Genomic DNA, 20,010 nt, shown 5'->3' with positions numbered 1-20,010 from the left:
TCGTAATGATTGGCATCAGAGCCACTGGACAGTAGTCATTTAGTTCTGAAGGTGTAGAGTTCTTTGGTACAGGGGTGATTGTGGCTGATTTGAAGAATATGAGGATAGCAGCCTAGATGAAGTGTTGAAGATATCTTACAGAGTTTGACTTTCTGCAGAGTCCTTCTCACAGGTGCTGCTGTTGCAGACAGTGGCAGCTCACCTGGGAGGGTGGTACTTGGCTATTAATGGTTTACCTTTCATTATCAGCAGCACGAAGCTGCAATGGACGCTTGGATTGTGTTGAGAAGATTACGGATATACGAAGGAGTCGAAACAGTCCCACTCCAGGTGCAAGATTTTGAGTTCCATTTGATACTTGCAGACTGCCAACAGCACAGTCCTCACTGATGTCATTTGATGCAAATGACAGGTTTCACTGTATGTTTCAATGTTTTGATGTACATGTGTCAAATAAAGCTAATCTTATTTTACCTGAATGTTAAAAGAGAATGTGTGCTCCCCAGTAGAGTAATGTTATTAATGAATTCTTCTTTCCCTTGATCCACTTTCTCCTCCCTTTGTTTTTGATTTCCTCATTCTCTTTGGAGGCTGGAAGATCAAAATAAAAAAATGCAAATTCTGGAAAGCTGAAATATAACTCGGAATATCAGCAGATCTGAGGTCTAAGTAGGCGAGAAGGTTGGGGAGGTGATTACCAGCTCCCCGTGAGCTGTAGCTGTTGTCTTCCCTCGCCTTCTAGTTACTGCTACTAAACTACAGGCCATGCCAAGATTAACATCACTCTTACAGACACCTGTCAATAAAAATGAGTTCCCATGTTAATCATTAAATTCAGAAGTCCAACATACATATATACAGTATAGTTCGTACAAACGGTGGAATTAATTTCCTCTCTCATTCCCCCTTGGCTTTCTCGCCTGCCTTGCATGCTTTTGATGCCATTCACTATAGTCCTGTAGAATACAGTTACCATATTGAGTGAATTTTTTGACTTACTGAAAAGCCAATTGTCGGAACAAATGGACCCACTCATTACCCAGGGATGGACTTTGACATGTTTTTCCCTTTCTCAATTGGGATGAAAGGACTCAGACTTGAAATAGTCATTGCTTCTCTTTCCGCAGATGCTGCTTGGTTTGCCGAGCGCAGGCTCTCTGACTATAGGATTTCCCAGATGAAGCTACTTTGCTTGGTGTGAGCTGCAATCCAGCAATGCCAAACACAAATTTGACCATCAATGTGCTGCATCCGGCCTTGTAAAGATCCAAAAATTGTTCTATTCCCCATTGTTTTTCTTTTACTTTCTCAAGTATCCCAGCTTATCAGGTAAAAAAAAATAATGACTTATAAAAGGACTTTAATAATTCCTTAACATAGCATGTACTCAATTACAGGCAATACCACAATATGGGAGGAGGGGTTTGCAACTGCAGAAAACTGCTCATATCATGATTTTCCATGATGTGAAGCCTCCTGTACATGCATCAAGAATTGTGAGCAGAAAAGAAAATAAAAGCTGACAGATAAATTCTGTGATGGCAAAATTTTTGTTTTGTTTTTCTGATTTTTTTTGCTCATGATTTGTGAGAAAATTTCTGTCCCTCAACTGAATGTACTTGAATGGGAGTCGCCTCCACTGAATGAACTTGATGTCATCTCACCTTGATGTCCAAGAGAGGCACAAGAGATTCTTAAATGCTGGAAATCTTGAGCAACACGCAGAATGCTGGAGGAATTCAACAGGTCAGGCAGTAGCTATGGATGAAATTGAACAGTCAATGTTTCAGGCAAAGACTCCTCATCTTCCATAGAAGTTAGCTGAACTGCAGAGTTCCTTCAAAATTTTACGTGTTGCCTCATTTTGATGTTTGTTGGCCTGAAGACAAATTTAGATCTGTATATGTCAGCAATCTCAGCATTTATCCCTAAAATAATCTCACTAATTTGTAATTACAGTCTCTGATTGCTGCTATAATTAGTTCTCAGGATCTGTTAATTTATTGTGATATACTTAATTGACTGTGAAGTATATTGCAAAATTACTCTATCCATTAACAATTTGCCATTCAACTTGCTGGATAACACAGATTAACCCAACCACATCAATAAGTATTTGTTTAACCAATTCTAACTGTAAATTGCGATTTTGTAATCAATAACTTTTTACATGACCAGTTGTTTAACTATTTCTTCAATGACATGGCAAGAAAAAGTAGATACACTTATTTAGCAGTTTACGGACATGCTTACTGGTGAATGAATAAAACTTTACTATTATGCAAATGATTAATATAGGAGAGATTGACACGCCAAGTAATTCATTCCCAGACTTACCCTGGAAAGCAAATCTCAGATAATTTTATGAAGGTAATCATAAACACAAGAGGATTTGCAGAAGCTGGAAATCCAGAGCAATGTATGCAAAATGCAAGAGGAACTCCGCAGGTCCGGCAGTATCTATGCAGAGGAATAAGCAGTTGACATTTCAGGCCAAGAGCAGATAATTATCAGGGCACCACAGCCCTAACTTTTTGAAAACAGCAATCAGGCTCCTCATCCTTAATTCCCCCACCCTGCTTGTAGACTGTCAACTCCCATCTGCCGGACGATACTGAGGATGTTCTACGAGTCTGTGGTGGCCAGTGCTATCATGTTTGCTGTTGTGTGCTGGGGCAGCAGGCTGAGGGTAGCAGACACCAACAGAATCAACAAACTCATTCGTAAGGCCAGTGATGTTGTGGGGATGGAACTGGACTCTCTGACGGTGGTGTCTGAAAAGAGGATGCTGTCCAAGTTGCATGCCATCTTGGACAATGTCTCCCATCCACTACATAATGTACTGGGTGGGCACAGGAGTACATTCAGCCAGAGACTCATTCCTCCGAGATGCAACACAGAGCGTCATAGGAAGTCATTCCTGCCTGTGGCCATCAAATTTACAACTCCTCCCTTGGAGGGTCAGACACCCTGAGCCAATAGGCTGGTCCTGGACTTATTTCCTGGCATAATTTACGTATTACTATTTAACTATTTATGGTTTTATTACTATTTATTATTTATGGTGCAACTTTAACAAAAACCAGTTTCCCCCGGGCTCAATAAAGTATGACTATGGAAGATTCTATGCAGCATCCACGCCAGGACCACTAGACTCCAAAGCAGTTACTTCTCCAAGCTGTCAGGCTGATCAAGCCTCCACCCATTAACCCACTCCCCTACCCCTCACAGCCGTTGCATCTGCCTCAGCCGCTCCCCTCCACAGCCCCTCAGCACCCTCCCTCCCTACCCCTCCACACTGCCTCTTACACCTACACTCCACACCTCATACCTACACTGAGAGAGCCAATATTCTACTGTGTTTTCTCCTGCCCTGTGGCTGCCTGGAAGAGTTCCTCTTGCCGAGAGTCACTTCGTTACTTCATCAGTTCCTTACACCCAGATACCCCTGCACCTAGCATCAGTTTATGTCCAACCAGTCTATGTATCTAAGCTAATCTTATGTAAATACAGCCACACTCAAACAGTTATTTGTATACTGTGTTTTATAGGATTGCTGTTATAATTATATTTATTGTGTTTTTTAATGCTTATTGCGTTTTTTTATGCTGCATCGGATCCAGAGTAACATTCTCCTTTACACTCCAAGGACTGAAGAATGACAATAAACAATCTTGAATCCTGACTGAGTTTTAATTTCACCGAACAGAATGACATTAAAACTCAGCAAAGATCAGAGCCTGTCTGCGTGTGAACAGTCCCCTTGCTGATGCTTATCCTGCAGCCAATGTAATTGAAAACAAATCATCTGGCCCTTATCACATTTCTCTTCATGCAAGTTCTCCCTGTGCTGTGATCCCGACTTTACAACAGTTAGTACATTTCAGAAATGCTTCAATGACTATAAGGGAATGAAAGGTACCATATAAATGCAAGCCTTTCCCCCTCACAGAAAATGGTGCCACATCGTCGTCGTGGGTACCCCTCGAGGTCGAGGATGATGGTCTTCGTTCTGAAGAAGTGGCCCACAGAGTGAAGACGCCTGTGCGTGTATTTGTTTAATGTGTAATTGATGTTGCACTCCAAGAAGCACACGATACTTCGCAAATCAACCAACTGATTCCAATGGCTTGGAAACCACGACGATTGGAGCTGATGGATTTGTTGCAGCCTTCATCCGCCTTCACAACCGTTGAGTTCGAAGTAACTTCGTCCGCCTGTTCCACCGTTGACGTCTTGGTTGGATTGTTCTTTGTCAGGGATCTCACCCTTGACCTTATCGCCATGGGTGACCCTACCAGGAGCATAGCTCCAGACGGCATCGCTCTCGGGATCACAGGACCACACAAGCTTCTCCACCACGACAAGGTGACAATCCATGGAGAAGGGTGCCACGTAATGGACAGCAGAAGCCAATCAGCAGGGGGCAGAGGTGGCCACATCTTCCTACGAAGGAAATGCTCACAAGTGGGATGGTTGTTACTTAGGTTGGAGCCACCAGCGTGCCTGAAACTTGTTATCAGCTTTTTGAATGGAGAACGTTGAAGAACTTATTCAACAGTAGATAAGAGACTGTAAATCTTTACAACCCAAAATGCATAAAATGTCCCTTGGCCTTGACAACCATCTTACCTCTGAATCAATCTGCTGATTCCCGAGTCTGTGAACTCAAAATGAAACAAAGCAAAGCTTCAGATTGACTGTAATATTGAAACAGCGACTGTTGACTCCCCCCTTGCTGTGGAAGGAGCAATCTCCGCCCCTCCCTTGTTAGTGAGAGAGAGAGGCCCTGTGCGATGTTGAAATGTTGGAGTGAGCAATTAGTTTTTGATGAACTGTAGACCATGGTCTCTCTTTGGAGCTTTGCTGTTGCTAGCATGGGGGGTGGTGGGAATGCTGATGCTTTATCTTAGAGTAAGTGGAGGAAGAGCGAGGGAAGAGGGTTGATGCTGCTTGAGCGTGGGAGGGGTGCAAGGGGCTTTGGGGTTCATTCTTTAGTGATTTCCTGTTTCGAGGTTGTCTGTGAAGAGTAAGAATTTCAGGTTGTATATTGTATACATTCTCTTTTATTAAATGGAACCATTGAACCATTGAGATCACTAATTAAAAAGACACAATAATCATATCTAAAACAGCCTGTGCTCTGACTGGTTAGTAGGTCAGTGAGAACTTGAAGAGCAGGTGTGTCCAGAAATTGCATGTAGTTTTGAGAATAGTAGAGCAGTACTAGTGTGAGATTTAAATTTTCCCAGTACTAGCTGGGCCACCCTGAATATGATAGACCTGGATGGGGCGGGATATATGTGGCACATCCAGGACAGTTCTATAACACAATATATAGAGGAACCCATTAAAGAAAGAGCAATATTGGACATCTTCTTAGGGAATTAAGCCAGGCCAAGTTAGTGAAGTCTCAGATGGGGAGTACTTTGGGTCCAGTGACCATAATTCTCTTAGTTTTAAAATGGTATGGGAAATATAGAACATGTCCACGGGTTAAAATTCTGGATTGGAACAGGGCCAACTTTGAGGGCCTTATGCAGGGTCGAGCAGGGGCCAACTGAGTAGCTCTATTTAAGAACAAAGGAGCAGATGTCAAATGGGAGGCTTTTAAAAGGGTCATATCAAGAGTTCAGGAGTAGTATGCTCCTGTTAGAGTGAAGGTTGGACATACCATATTCAGGGAAACCCGTCTGATGAGAAATCGAGACTCTGGTAAGAAAGAAGAAGGAAGTGACACTTAGGCAGCTGGGTATGAATGAAACCCTCAACGAATATAAAAAGTTTATCAGTAGGCTTAAGAGGGAAATCAAGAAGACATAAGGGGGTATATGATATGGATTTGGCAGGCAGTGTTAAAGATAATGCCAGAAGGTTCTTCAGTTATATTAACAATAACAGGGTGACTAAGGAGAGGCAATGTCATCTTAAAGATTATCGGGGCTACCTATGTGTGAAGCTGCAGGTGATGGTTAAGATTTTTAATGTTTACTTCTCTCCAGTATTTACTAAAGGGAATATTACGGATGCCAAAGAAATAAGGGTAGAAAGAAAGAAGTGAGAAATGAGGTCTCAGAATATATGCATATTACAAACAAGGAGATATTTGAAGCTTTGGTGCACATTAAGGTGCGAATCTCCCCAGAACCTGACCAAATGTACCCCCTGACCTTTATGGGAGGCCAGGGGAGAAGTCACAGAGGCCATTGTTAGAGATATTTTCTTCTTCATTAACAACTGGGAAATTTTCAGAACACTGGAGGGTGATTAATGTTCTTCCATTGTCCAAGAAAGACAGGCCAGGGAACTACAGGCTGGTGAGTCCGACTTCATTGGTAGGAAATCATAAAGTCAAGAAATTATACAGATGCTGGGAATCTTGTGCAACGAACACAAAATGCTAGAGGAACTCAGCAGGTCAGGCAGAATCTATGGAGAGGAATAAACAGTTGCCGTTTTGTGCCAAGACCCTTCATCAGGATTGGAAAGGAAGGAGAAAGAAACCAGAATAAGAAGATGGGGTGGGGGGTGGAAGGGAAGGAGTATGTTTAAAGGTGATGTGTGAAGCAAGGTGAGGGGGGAGGTGGGTGGGTGGGCGACAGGGAATAAAGTGAGAAGCTATGGGAAATGATAGATGGAAAAGGTAGAGGGCTGACAAAGAAGAAATCAGATAGGAGAGGAGAGTGTGCTTTGTGAGAACGAGGAAGAGGAGGGACATCAGATGGAGGTGATAGGCAGTTGAGAAAAGGAGTAAGAAATGACACTGAATATTTCAATATTTCGATGTACATGATCATCCTTATGATCTATATTTTATTATGAATACTGTTTACATTCAGATAAGAAGTATTTGATAACTTTTCCCCTAAGGTGGTCTATCTTTTAGGGAAGGATTGGAATAAATGATCTCCATTATCTCACAATTCTGTCTGGATCTGGGCGCCATCAGAAAAGTAGAGAGTAGCAAATATTCCTTAGCTGTTCAGAAAAGAGAGCAAAGTTAAGCCCAACAACTACAGATGTCTGTTTAGCCTCAATGGTTTGACAGAATTAATGTCATCTGAAAGAAAATGGATATATTAAAACAAGCCAGTGCAGATTTGTAAAGGGTAAATGATGTTTAACTAAATTGGTTGAGTTTTTTGATGAGGTAACTTAACCGACTATGAAGGCAATAGAAATTGATGAGGTGAACTTGGACTGCCAGAAAGTTTTTGAAATGGTGCCACAGAAGAGCCTTATCCTTAGAGGGGCATTGATATGAAGTTGAGCAGGTAACAGATGGCAGAGGGTTATGATGAATGACCGTTTCTCTGACTGCAGGAAGATAAATTGAGGTAGACCCCAGGGAATTCTGCTGGGGCCATTCCTTCTTTTGATCAATAGCCATGAGCAAAACCCAAGGGTGCAGGTCACAATTTCTAAATTTGCTTGCAACACGAAAATGCTATAGTATTGTAAACGCTGAAGAGATTAGCGACAAGTTGTGATAGATATAAACAGGCTGGTGGAATTTGCAGCTGCAGGGCAGAAGTAGCTTAATGAAGTGATATGTTAGGTGATGTAATTTGGCAGGAAAAATTAGGAGAGATGGTACAGAATAAAGGATCTTGCTCTAGAAGTGGAGGGACATGGAGTCATTGAACACTACGCCACGGGAAAAGGCCCCTCAGCAACATCTTTGACTTGACTTGGCTTTATTACTTACATCCTTCGCATACGTGAGGAGTAAAAATCTTTACGTTACGTCTCTGTCTAAATGTGCAATGTGTAATTTATAATCATCTTTCCTGTACGTTGGTGACCTGAATGGTTCACAATACTTCATATTAGACCTCACCAATGCCTTATACAGCTTCAACAAATACCCCACCTCCTGTACGCAATACGTTGATTTATGCAGGCCAATGTGCCAAAAGCTTTCCTTACGACCCTATCAAACTGTGATGCCACTTTCAAGGAATTATGGATCTATATTCCCAGATCCCTTTCTTCTACCACACCCTTCCGCTCACCTTTAAGTCCTACCCTGGTTTGTCCTCCCAATCTGCAACACCTCACACTTGACTGCATTAAATTCCTACTGTTCCAGATCACACTGCAAGCTTTGATAGCTCTCCTCGCTGCCCGACCTTGGTGTCATCCACAAATTTGCTGATCCAGTTTACCCCATCATCACAGACACGAGCAGGCGCTGGAAATCCAAAGCAACACACACACAACGCTGGAGGAACTCAGCAGGCCGGGCAGCATCTATGGCAGAGCGCGAACAGTTGACGTTTCAGGCCAAGACCTTTCATTGGGACTGATGAAGGGTCTCGGCTTGAAATGTCGACTGTTTACACTTTTCCATAGATGCTGCCTGGCCAGCTGAGTTCCTCCAGCGTTTTGGGTGCGTGTACCACATTATCATCCAGATTGTTGATATGGATGACAAGCACCAATGGATTCAGCATCAGTCCCTGGGGCTCACCACTAGTCACAGGCCTCCAGTCAGAGAAGCAACTCTCTAGCTTCTCCCATGAAGCCAATGTCTAATTCAACTTACTTCCTTATGCTGAATGCCAAGCAACCAAACATTCTTGACTAACCTCCCACGTGGGACCTTGTCAAGGGCCTTGCTGAAATCCGTGTAGACAACAACCACTGCCTTGCCTTCATCAACCTCCCTGGTAAGTTCCTCAAAAATCTGCATCCAATTGGTGAGACCCAACCTGCCACACACAAAGTCATGTTGACCATTCTTATTCAGTCCCTGTCCATCCGAATACTTATATACACAATCCCTTACAATACCTTCCAATAGCTTACCCACTACTGATGTCAGCCTCACCAGCTTATAAATCCCTGGCTTAGTCTTAAACAGCAGAACAACATTAGCTATCCTCTAATCCTCTGGTACCTCACCTATTTTTTAAGGCTTTAAATATCTCTGCAACTTCTGCACTTGCCTCCCATGAAGTCCGAGGGAACACCTTGTCAGGCTCTGCTGATTTTCCCACCCTAATTTGCTTCAGGACAGCGAACACATCTCACCTGTATTCCATATATGGTGCATGACCTCATTGCTGTTATGTCATATTCTGTGCAGAATTCATTGAAAATGGTGGGTCAGATTTAGAGGACGATTAATAAGGCATAGGCAATTTTGAGCTTTATTACAGTACTTGAAGTTTAAGAGTATGAAAGTTGTGAAGTCCCACTGAACCTCAATAAAACTATCATCTGTCCTTAGGTGCATTATTGTGTTCAGTTCTGGTTGCCTCGGATGGATGTGATGGATTAGAAAAGGAACGAAGACGATTTGCAAGAATGGTTCTTGTGGTGAGGGTTCATATTTATGAGGATACATTACTGAAGTTGGCCCTATATTCTTTGGAGAAGAGAAGGCAGGAGGTGATTTTATAGCAGGGTGAAGATATGTCTCTACCAAAGGAGGTGTAAGGCACTCCTTCTCTCCGCTAGCCTGCAGGTCAACCTTGGGTAAGGTGTAGCACCTGCTTAGCCCTCACCCCCTCCGATCAGGGTCACTTTGAAGCAGTGGGAGCAAGTGGTGGATGGTCGTATGAACAGCTGGAGCATATCACAAGTCCTAGTTAGATGACCATTGACACCAAGCAGACAATCTCTGAAGAGTATTGATAATGGCTGGGGTCACCTGTCTTGTAAAGATACTGCCCAGAAGGAGGCATTGGGAATCCAATTCTGTAGAAAATGTTGCCAAGAACAGTCATGGTTATGGAAAGATCATGATGTCCCACATCATACAACACGGCACATAACGATTGAACAATATAAACAATGGAAGATCCAATAATATAGTCCCATTCCTTTAATGGACTGTTGGGCACGTGGCCAAGTGGTGAAGGCATTCATTTAGTGATCTGAAGGTCGCTAGTTCGAGCCTCAGCTATGGCAGCGTGTTTGTGTCCTTGAGCAAGGCACTTAACCACACATTGCTCTAGTGTCTGTGTGAGGAATGGTGCCCCACACTGACTTCCAATCTGCACCTTGTAAGGCATGAAAATGCCCGAAGCAGGCCTCTCATGGTCTGGGTCGACATTCCCTCCCTCCTCCCCCATTAATGGAGGTGCCAAGGATTAGAGGTCATAGGTTATAAAATAAAAAGCAAGAACATTGGACACAAGAAAAATATTTCTTGTGTTTGAATTCTGGAATGTTTCACCCAGCAGGTATGTTGGAAGTAGGCTTCAATGTGACCTCAAGGAAGGAAATAGATAAACATAAAGTGAAGATAAATTTTTCAAGGTACTGGACAATGGAGCTAGTGAGCTGCTCTGTTTGAGAGCTAATGAAGACATAATGTGCTGAATAGCCCCTTTCTGTGCTGTTAACTTTTTTAAATGGTATTCAATGGCAGAGACAGAAAAAGCTAATTGACCAGTTCAGGGGAAAGGCCCATAGAACATTCCCTCAATGTGTCAAGCATTCATCAATATCAAGAAAAAAAGCATGCTTTATTCTCACTGAATGCACACTTCATTATATTAGCTCACGTTTTGGCCATGAACTTGCAAATATCAGCTACCTGTTCAGCTTACCATCTGCTAATCAGATGATTTATAACTATACGTCCAATTGGGAGGTTCATTGTCAGCTGTTCTCGTGAGTGTTCAGTTTTATCTCCCTTACACCCTTTCCCTGAGGTTATCAGTCTGTTGTCATGCGATTGTGGTAATCCGTTATCCTCTACCTGTCTGACTGAAAATCTGAACTCTAGATTCAGTGGCTTGTCGTCTTCTGTGGGCAGATCACTGATAATCGGTCTTACTTATGAAGAATGTTTATTGCTTCAGCATATCGTCACACTATGTTGGCATTTTAATGGATACACAGTTATGATTTGTAAACTGAAAGTACAAAACAAGGAACAAGAAGGTGTGAGGTAGACTTTATGTCACATAAGTGACCAAAGAATTAGGCTAAACTCATGAAACAGAAGCTCATCCCCTCACATCTGTTAACGCTCAATGACTTTCTGAACCTTTATCCATGTCCCCACATCCTTTAATTCCCTTAATATACAATATTCTATTGACGTATGTCAACTGAAACGGAACCCTCTGGAGCAGAAAATGACAAAACTTTACTATCCACTCTGTGAAGATGTTCATCACATCTTAACCCTGAATGGTCAGTTCTATATTTTGAGACTGATCCCATTCAGAGGAAATATCATCCTTGATCTACCTATCAAGACTCTCATTCTTCTAAACTTAAGAGAATATAGGCCTGGTCTGTTTGATTACTCCAAGGGGGTTAGACCTGACACCCCCTGTTACGTGCCAAACCAGCAGAAATGGACCACTTAGTTGGAGTCTGGATTACTGGAACTCAGAAAGTTTTATTAAAGAAATAAGTAACACAGTACTCTAAACGTAAGGATGTAAATGCAACGGGTTAGCAATGATAAAACACACATGTACACAGAACTAGGATAATAGGAATCAATCAAGCTCTATCGCAGTCTAGGGGTAAAATGATCAGTCTCAAGTGACGCAGAGTTCAGTTCAGCTCAATACGGTTCGCAGCAATCGCTGTTGTGCCGTTGGAGAGAGAGAGAGCAAATATGCAAATTTCCTGATTCAAAACAGACCTTTGATGTTCCTCGCAGTTAGCTTTCGGGCGAGCCCTTTTACTGTCTTCTGAGGTCACCGACTGTGACCCCTCCGTTCCAGATCCAATCGTCCTTCCGCGGTGAGACATCCAGGCAAGGGCGGACACATACACCAGGTTCCCGTCGATCGTACCTTTTCACCCTGTACGTCTATGGTCGGTCCTGCAATCAGACCTCCAAAACACTCACCAACTTGTGGGGGCACACCGCACTTCCAGGGTCTCGTTATCTCGTGATCTCGTGGTGTCTGTCTTGCCTTAGCGAACCTGTTCCTTTTATCCCCCTGCTGGGGTATCGCCTGTCCATCAAACTTCAAAGAGTTCAGGTTCAAAGCAACCGGTCTGACAATACTCGGAACTGTGTCTCTTTTCGTTAATCTGTCTGGTCTCTCATTAACATTTCCAAATGCTGCTCCATTGTCTCACTTATCTCTCTCCTTAGTATCAATCTTCTGATAACTTGGTCTTTTGTCACACCCCCAACCAAGGAATCAATCTGGTGAACCCCCGATTCCTTGTTTGGATAGAGAGACACCACGTTGGTGTCGCGGTGAGTGTGACACTATTACAGCTCAGGCTGTCAGGGTTGGGAGTTCAATCCCAGCATTCTCTGTAAAGAGCCTCAGTACGTCCTCCCTGTGGAATGTGTGGGTTATCTTCAGGTCCGCCGGTTTCCTCCCACAGTCCAAAGAAATACCACGTAGATTTGTTGGTCGTCGTGCATTGTCTCATAATTAGGTTGGGGTTAATTCAGGGTTGTCAGGAGTGGGTCTACTCCCCACAGTGTTTCTATATAATATAAAAAAATATAATGAAAGATCAAGTGTAGTTTCTCTAGGACACCCTTCTATTGTAGACAGATGCCCCAAATCCTCTTTAAATAAAGGTCGACATTCAGTTTTTCATTCTAGTTGTACCTTCATATCTGCATATTATACAACTTCTCCTTACTACTCTCAGCGATGAAGTACAGGAGCCTGAAGATCCATATTCAATAATTCAGGAACAGCTTCTTCCCCTCTGCAATCAGGTTTTTGACTGATCCATCAACCCATCAATACAAGCTTGCTTCCCCTTTTTTGGAACTATTTATTCATTCTTGTCACCAAAACAACACATTTCACAACATCATCAGTAAAAATAAATTTGATTCTGAATCAGTGATTCAAGAACTCTCAAAGTTCAAAGTAATTTTTTTAAATTTTATTTTTATTGAAGGAATGACACAATACAGAATACGCAACGCATTACATTTTCCTCCATTTTGCTTTTATATCTTACCCTTAAACAAAACTCCCCTCACCCACCCTCCCTGAACATACCATGGCAGCTAATATATTTACAATACAACACTTCACAAATGGAAGTACGGACATTTCACAGCCATACCCCCACGTTCCTTCAAGGCAAAGGCCCACACACATCCACAACACGTCAAATGATCCAGAATACACTCATATTACAATGCATCAACCACCCTATGAGGTAAACCATATGCGCATTAAAATTTTATTATCAAACTACGTATATGTGGGCACATGGCCAAGTGGTTAAGGCGTTCGACTAGCGATCTGAAGGTCACGAATTCGAGCCCCAGCCGAGGCAGCAGGTTGTGTTCTTGAGCAAGGCACTTAATCACACATTGCTCTGTGACGACACTGGTGCCAAGCTGTCTGGGTCCTAGTACCCTTCCCTTGGACAACATCGGTGTCATGGAGAGGGGAGACTTGCAGCATGGGCAACTGCTGGTCTTCCATACAACCTTGCCCAGGCTTGCACCCTGGAGAGTGAAGACTTTGCAGGCGCAGATCCATGGTCTCGCAAGACTAACGGATGCCTTTCATCATTTGTCATCATTTGCAACCCCAAGATTTATTTTCCCATGGGCATAGAATAGTATAGTATAGTACTAACTATAGATCAGTGAAAGATCAACCAGAGTGCAGAAGACAACAAACTGTGCAAATGCAAATATAAACAATTAGCAATAAATAATGAGAGCATGAAATGATGATAACATGGGATAATGAGTCCTTGAAAGTAAGATCATTGGCTGTGGGGACAGTTCGATGATGGGGCAAGTGAAGTTGAGTGAAGTTATCCCCGTTTGTTCAAGAGCCTGAAGGTTGAGGGGTAGTAGCTGGTCCTGAACCTGTTGGTGTGAGACCTGAGGCTTTTGTACCATCTACCTGATGGCAGCAGTGAGAAGGGAGCATGAGCTGGGTGGCGGGGGTCCCTGACGATGGATGCTGCTTTCCTATGATACTCACATCCATCTGAACGCCAACAATGTTCAGTTGTTTGCCTTTTATGTTTTTGGGTACAGATCTAAAACGCTAGCCAAAGGCAATACTAAAGGAGAGGGGATACGGCAAAGAGCAGGAGGAGAAGGATGTGGTCATAGAACATAGGACATAGAACACTACAGCACGGTACAGGTCCTTCACCCCATGACATTGTGCCAACCTTTTACCCTACTCTAAAATCAATCTAACCCATCCATCCTACATAGCTCTCTATTTTTCTATCGTCCATGTCTCTATTTAAGTTTCTTAAATTCCTCTAATATACCTGCCTCTACCATCGCCCCTGGCTGTGTGTCCTACACACCTATCACTCCCTGTGAAAAGAATCTATCTCTGACATCCCCCCTATACTTTTCTCCAATCACCTTAAAATTATAACCCCTTGCATTAGCCATTTCTGCCCTGGGAAAAAGTCTCTGATTATCCACCCAGTTTATACCTTTAATCATTTTGTACACCTCTGTCAAGTCACCTTCACCCCAAAGAGAAAAGCCCTAACTCGCTCAACCTATCTTCATAAGACACGCTCTCTAATACAGGGAGCATCCTTTCCAAAGCTTCCACATCCTTCCTATAATGAGGTGACTAGGAATGAATGCAATACTCCAAGTGTGGTCTAACCAGGGCCTTACAGAGCTGTAACATCACCTCATGGCTCTTGAACTCATTCCTCTGCCTAATAAAGACCAGCACAGCATACGCCCTCTTAACAAGCCTGTCAACTACTGCGGCAACTTTGAGAGATCTATCGACATGAGCCCAACATCCTTCTGCTGGCCATATGGATGATGATGAAGATTACAGTGCATTACTGTACCTGATACCCGCAGAAACAACTCAGAGACTTGCACTGTGAAAAGAAAGTAGGAAATATTAGAGAGACACATTGCACAAAGAGATGTACCAGGTACGAGAGTGCTGCAGAGGTGGGGACCCTGATTTGCCAGGTGGTAGCTCCACAAGTCCGACTGCTCCAGAAGACTTGATAAGGACCACAAAGCTCCCTCTGAGTCAGGGGGCAGCTGTGCAGAGGTGCAGTCGGAGATCACGCAATGCCTTTCTGCTTCTGTGCTGTCTCACCCTGACTGCTGCCACAAGGGAGCAACGCAAAGCTCGGAAGCAATGGTGGCAGAGCCCCGGGGAGAAGCCTGGTATGCTCGATCAGCAGGGCGATGTCAGTGGTGAGAAGATTACTACTCTAAGGAGATAGTCCGCTGAGCAGAAAGTGAAAATGAGCAGCTCATGATTTGAAAGGAAGAAACTAAGAACAAATTGTCAGAGATCCTGGGAACAGACTCTTCAGCTGGAACATATGCATTTACATTAATCGTGCACTAATCTCTCATTCTCATGAACTACCCCCAGATTCTGCCTCTCACCTACACACCAGGAGCACTCACCTCTTCTTCATCTTTCTCCTGTTACACCTCTGGTGTTCAGGGCAGCAAAGATGGTCCTCCATCTCTGGTGACATTCACGGCTTCCCTCGTCGTGTCAGTAGCTCCATCTCGGTGTACAGTCAGTCATGCAAGTCCCGGGTGGAGGCTCAGGAATATTGTCACGCACAGATGTAGAAGGGTTCTTCATTGCTGTTTTGTCTGACCAGTCAGGGTTGTTAGCTCTGAGCTGAACCCCTGAACCTGGAGGATCAGTGGATAACTTAGTCTGGCCTCTACCCTTTGACCTGTTTGGCATGGGTGACCCTACCAAGAGCCAAAGCATAAAGCTCCGACTCAAGCCAACACAGCTCTCCGGGTCATTGAGACACGCAATCCTCCAAACCACGACAAGGTTGTGGTCCTCTTGGAGGAGGAGCACCCACAGCGATCAGTTGACCCTCCAACCTCCGGCATATCATTGGGATAAAGATGAAAGCTGCCTCATCCAGTGGAAACCTGTCTGGTCATAAGGAAAGTGTGCAGGCAGCCCGGAAGTTGAGGACTGAACCCAGGTCACCGGGACTGTGAGCCGGTTAGCAAGATGTCTTCTTGCACCAGGAGTCGCCGCAGACTACCTTCCTGCAAAGCGGTGCCCCACCCCACCAAACCTCAAACCCCTCCCACATTCACACCCTGTCCACCGAGATGGTGCTGCACAGAAACCAAACTCAGAATAGAGCGGTGAATCAGGTGGCCTGGTAATGTGGTGGTTAGCAGAGCTCTTTACGGTGCCCGCAATCACTGATTAGGGTTCAATCCCGCCACTGTCTGGAAGGAATTTGTAGATTCTCCTTGTGACCGTGTGGGTTTCCTCGCAGCGCTCTGATTTCTTCCCCACAATCCAAGGATGTACAGTTAGGTTTAGTAAATTGTGACCATGCCACATTGGGGTTGGAATTGTGGCAACATTTGTGGGCTGCCCCCAGCACATCTTTGCTCTGTGTTGGACGCTGACGTCAATGACCCATATCACAGTACGTTTCAATGTTCAATGTTCATGTGACAAGTAAAGTGAATCTTTATCTTTAAAGAGCAGACGCCGGTGAATTAGATTCCAGGCTCGGAGGCTGAATCAATGCGCGAGCAGTCTGGGCTCCAGCACGTTCTCCACCAGGTCTCGAGTGCTCGCCTACTGCGCCGGCCTCGCACAAGATCAACAATCCACTTTCCACCGCAGACTCTGGGGACGATACCACCCGAACTCTACAGCCAGTCACCCCAGGCTATCTCCTCAACTGGCCTGGGCAGCGGTCTGCAGCTGGCCCACCCAGCGTTATCAAGGACGTCGGATGGTAGTCAAAGTGAGAAGGAAGACCCAGAATGCAGTTACACGGGGGATATAGCAACGTAGCTCCACAACATTGAAACTCACACAGAGAGCAAAAAAACAGTGTGAACTTATACTGAAAAATATTCCTCATTTGCATTATTTTTTCTGATAAATATAAGACCATAAGTACCTAGGATACAGGAGCAGAATCAAGAAAAATTATTCAAACAGACTAGCACTGCATCATAATTTAAGGCAAATAACATCGTCTCTGTGCAGAGAAAATCAGCTCTGGCTGAGGCAGCTGCTGGCTTTGCTGCACATCCCACTCTACGTCAGATAGTAAGGAATGCAGCCAGCATTGTCACTAGAGACGCACCCAGGGCCTCCGCGTTTCAGCAGCTAAATGGTGACAAAACACTTCCTGCTGGTTTAGCTGCTCAACGTAAATTTCAGAAGATGGTTGATCAGCCCTCTGTGCACCTTGAAGATGCCTGATCAGCTCTCCCAGTGTTAGTAGAATGTCCCACTGAATCTGCACAAATGCAACAAGATAGCAGAGTACTGTTCCAGTTATCCTGCAGCCAGCATCCTCTGTTTCTATTTGAACAGGAAGAAAACATTGATATGTGACTAGTAGGATCCATTAAATCAAAGGAATTAAGTTGAGGACTTTGTCTTAATTCTATCCTACTGGCTCTATCACTTTGAATGTCAACAGAGCGGGTATAATTACAACGCTCACAACACGCTGGAGGAATTCAGCAGGTCGGGCAGCATCCGTGGAAACGATGAGTCGACGTTTCGGGCCGGAACCCTTCGTCAGGACTGAAGAGGGAAGGGGCAGAGGCCCGATAAAGAAGGTGGGGGGAGGGTGGGAAGGAGAAGGCTTATAATTACAAGTTCATATCTTGGACATGATGTCATCAGATCCGTTCAATGTTAATTTTGTGCCGATTTCTCTGGACTGAGTGCTTAAAAACTGCAAATTTTTGAGGATCTGGAAATATTTCTCACAACTATGCAGAATCCAAAGCAATCAAGCATGATGCAAGCATACTACGCAGCTCGTGATGTTATTTTAATATTGGAAAGGCCATCAAGATAGCAAGAGCCATAACGCAGGATGTCACCTGGGACTGAACCAGACGAGGCATATCGAAATGGTTGGGGCAAGGGGATCTGACAGACATGGGGACAACAAAGTGGATAGAATCTGGCCCCATTGAGCAAAGTGAGAGTAACATCTCCAAAATCTAGATCAGATGGAGGCATACACTCAATGGCCACCTTATTCAGTACACCTGTACACTTGCTTTTCAATACAAATATCTAATCAGTCAATCATGTGGCAGCATCTCAATGCATAAAAGCATGCAGACATGGTCAAGAGGTTCATTTGTTGATCAGGCCAAACATCAGAATGAGGAAGAAATCTGACCTAAGTGACTTGGACCATGGAATGATTGTTAGTGCCAAAAGGAGTAGTGCGAATATCTCATAAACTGCTGATCTCCTGGGATTTTCACTAACAGCAGTCTCTAGAGTTTACAGAGAGTGGTGCGAAAAACAAAACAAAATCCAGTGGGTGGCAGCTCTGTCGGTGAAAATGCCTTGTTAGTAAGCGAGGTCAGAGGAGAATGGCCAAACTAGTTCTCGCTGACAGAAAGATGACAGTAACTCAAATAACAGCGCGTTACAACAGCGGTGTGCAGAAGAGCATCTCTGAATGCATAACACATCGGAGCTTTAAGTGGACGGGCTGCAGCAGCAGAAGACCACAAAGATAGTGGCCACTTTATAAGGTACAGGAGGAATTAGGTACCCCCTGCTATGAGAGCACGACCAGGCTCTTCTCATTTCTCTTGTTCAAAGAAGCCAGAGCGTTGTGCCAACAATTCCCACTCCGATTGGTCTTTAGGTGGGAGGAAGAACATCCCAGGGGGCTCAGAGAGAGGAAAGGAAAGAAGAGAATAAATTAATTTATTTTATTATGACATCAAAATGGTCCGAATAAACCCTTAACAAAGACTGTTCTCTCCACATTAATATCAACTGCGGCTAATAGATCAGTTTGATAAATTACATCCAAGTGTTTCAGTCACTTGTGGCAAATTGGACAGGAATTAAGTAGATAAGTCCCTGGTGCAAGAGGTGGAAAGTGCACTGTTTCCAATTCAGTGCAATTTATCTTACGTCCCTAAAGAGCAAGAGGCTTCCACCATGCAGGAATGACAGCGGGAGATTTAATAACTAAAAGCTTGTCATCAACATAAAATATGATTCTAGGTATGCAGGTTCTAATTAGTATATCTCTTTTGCCTTCGTGAGCAAAGATAACTTGCTCCAGCAATTTTCAGATCACAGGGAGGAGAAAATGGCAGAAAATGGCAGGCAGATTTGTACTGCCTGGTCTTTCAAAGATTTAAAAGAAGATATCATCTTTGCCGGTGACTACAGGAAAGCTTGTTGAACACAGCCCATTACCTTGTAATCTGAAGGAAACATGTCAGTAAATTTACAGGCATGGGTTAGCCTTGGCTGAGAATAGTGTATTTGAAAGTTCAAACCAAGCAGCAGAGACCCGAGCACGATTGAGGCTATCACCAGTGGGAATGGATTACTATTGGAACAGCAGTATTTCACACAAGACATTAAATCTGAGGGTCTGTTTGCGCTCTTAGATGTAAAAGCTCCCATGGCATTACCCTGAAAAGCCAGTGAATTCTCCTGGTGTCCTGACCAATATGTATTTTCCAACCAACACCAGGGCGGATGATTTAGCAACTTATATTCACAAACATGAGGACTGGAATTTCAAGCAACACACACAAAATGCCAGTGGAACACAGCAGGCCAGGCAGCATCTATAGGAAGAGGTACAGTCAACGTTTCGGGCCGAGACCCAACACACACAAAATGCTGGTGGAACGCAGCAGGCCAGGCAGCATCTATAAGAAGAGGTACAGTCAACGTTTCGGCCCGAAACGTCGACCGTACCTCTTCCTATAGATGCTACCTGGCCTGCTGCGTTCCACCAGCATTTTGTGTGTGTTGCTGGCAACTTATATTGTTGCACACAAATTAGCAGATGCATTCTCTTGCTTTGTGCATTTAGGCATAGCCCAGAGGGATACTTTGAAAATCTCAATTGGCTAAAAACAGACTAGTTCTGCAACCATAGACTGATCATCAAAGTTCCAATCCACTAGATATAGAGGAAGGGATTTGGCATGCATTTGGGGTCAGAGCTCAGGAATAGGGAGATTTTGTTAGACGTGAAGAAGGTATTCAGCCACACCTGAAGTGCTGCCTATGACACTGGTGTCCATACCCAAGAATCAATGCATGGGGGATT

Source organism: Mobula hypostoma, chromosome 26 (assembly GCF_963921235.1).
Source record: "Mobula hypostoma chromosome 26, sMobHyp1.1, whole genome shotgun sequence".
Classification (NCBI taxonomy): domain Eukaryota; kingdom Metazoa; phylum Chordata; class Chondrichthyes; order Myliobatiformes; family Myliobatidae; genus Mobula; species Mobula hypostoma.
This window is presented reverse-complemented; position numbering follows the sequence as displayed.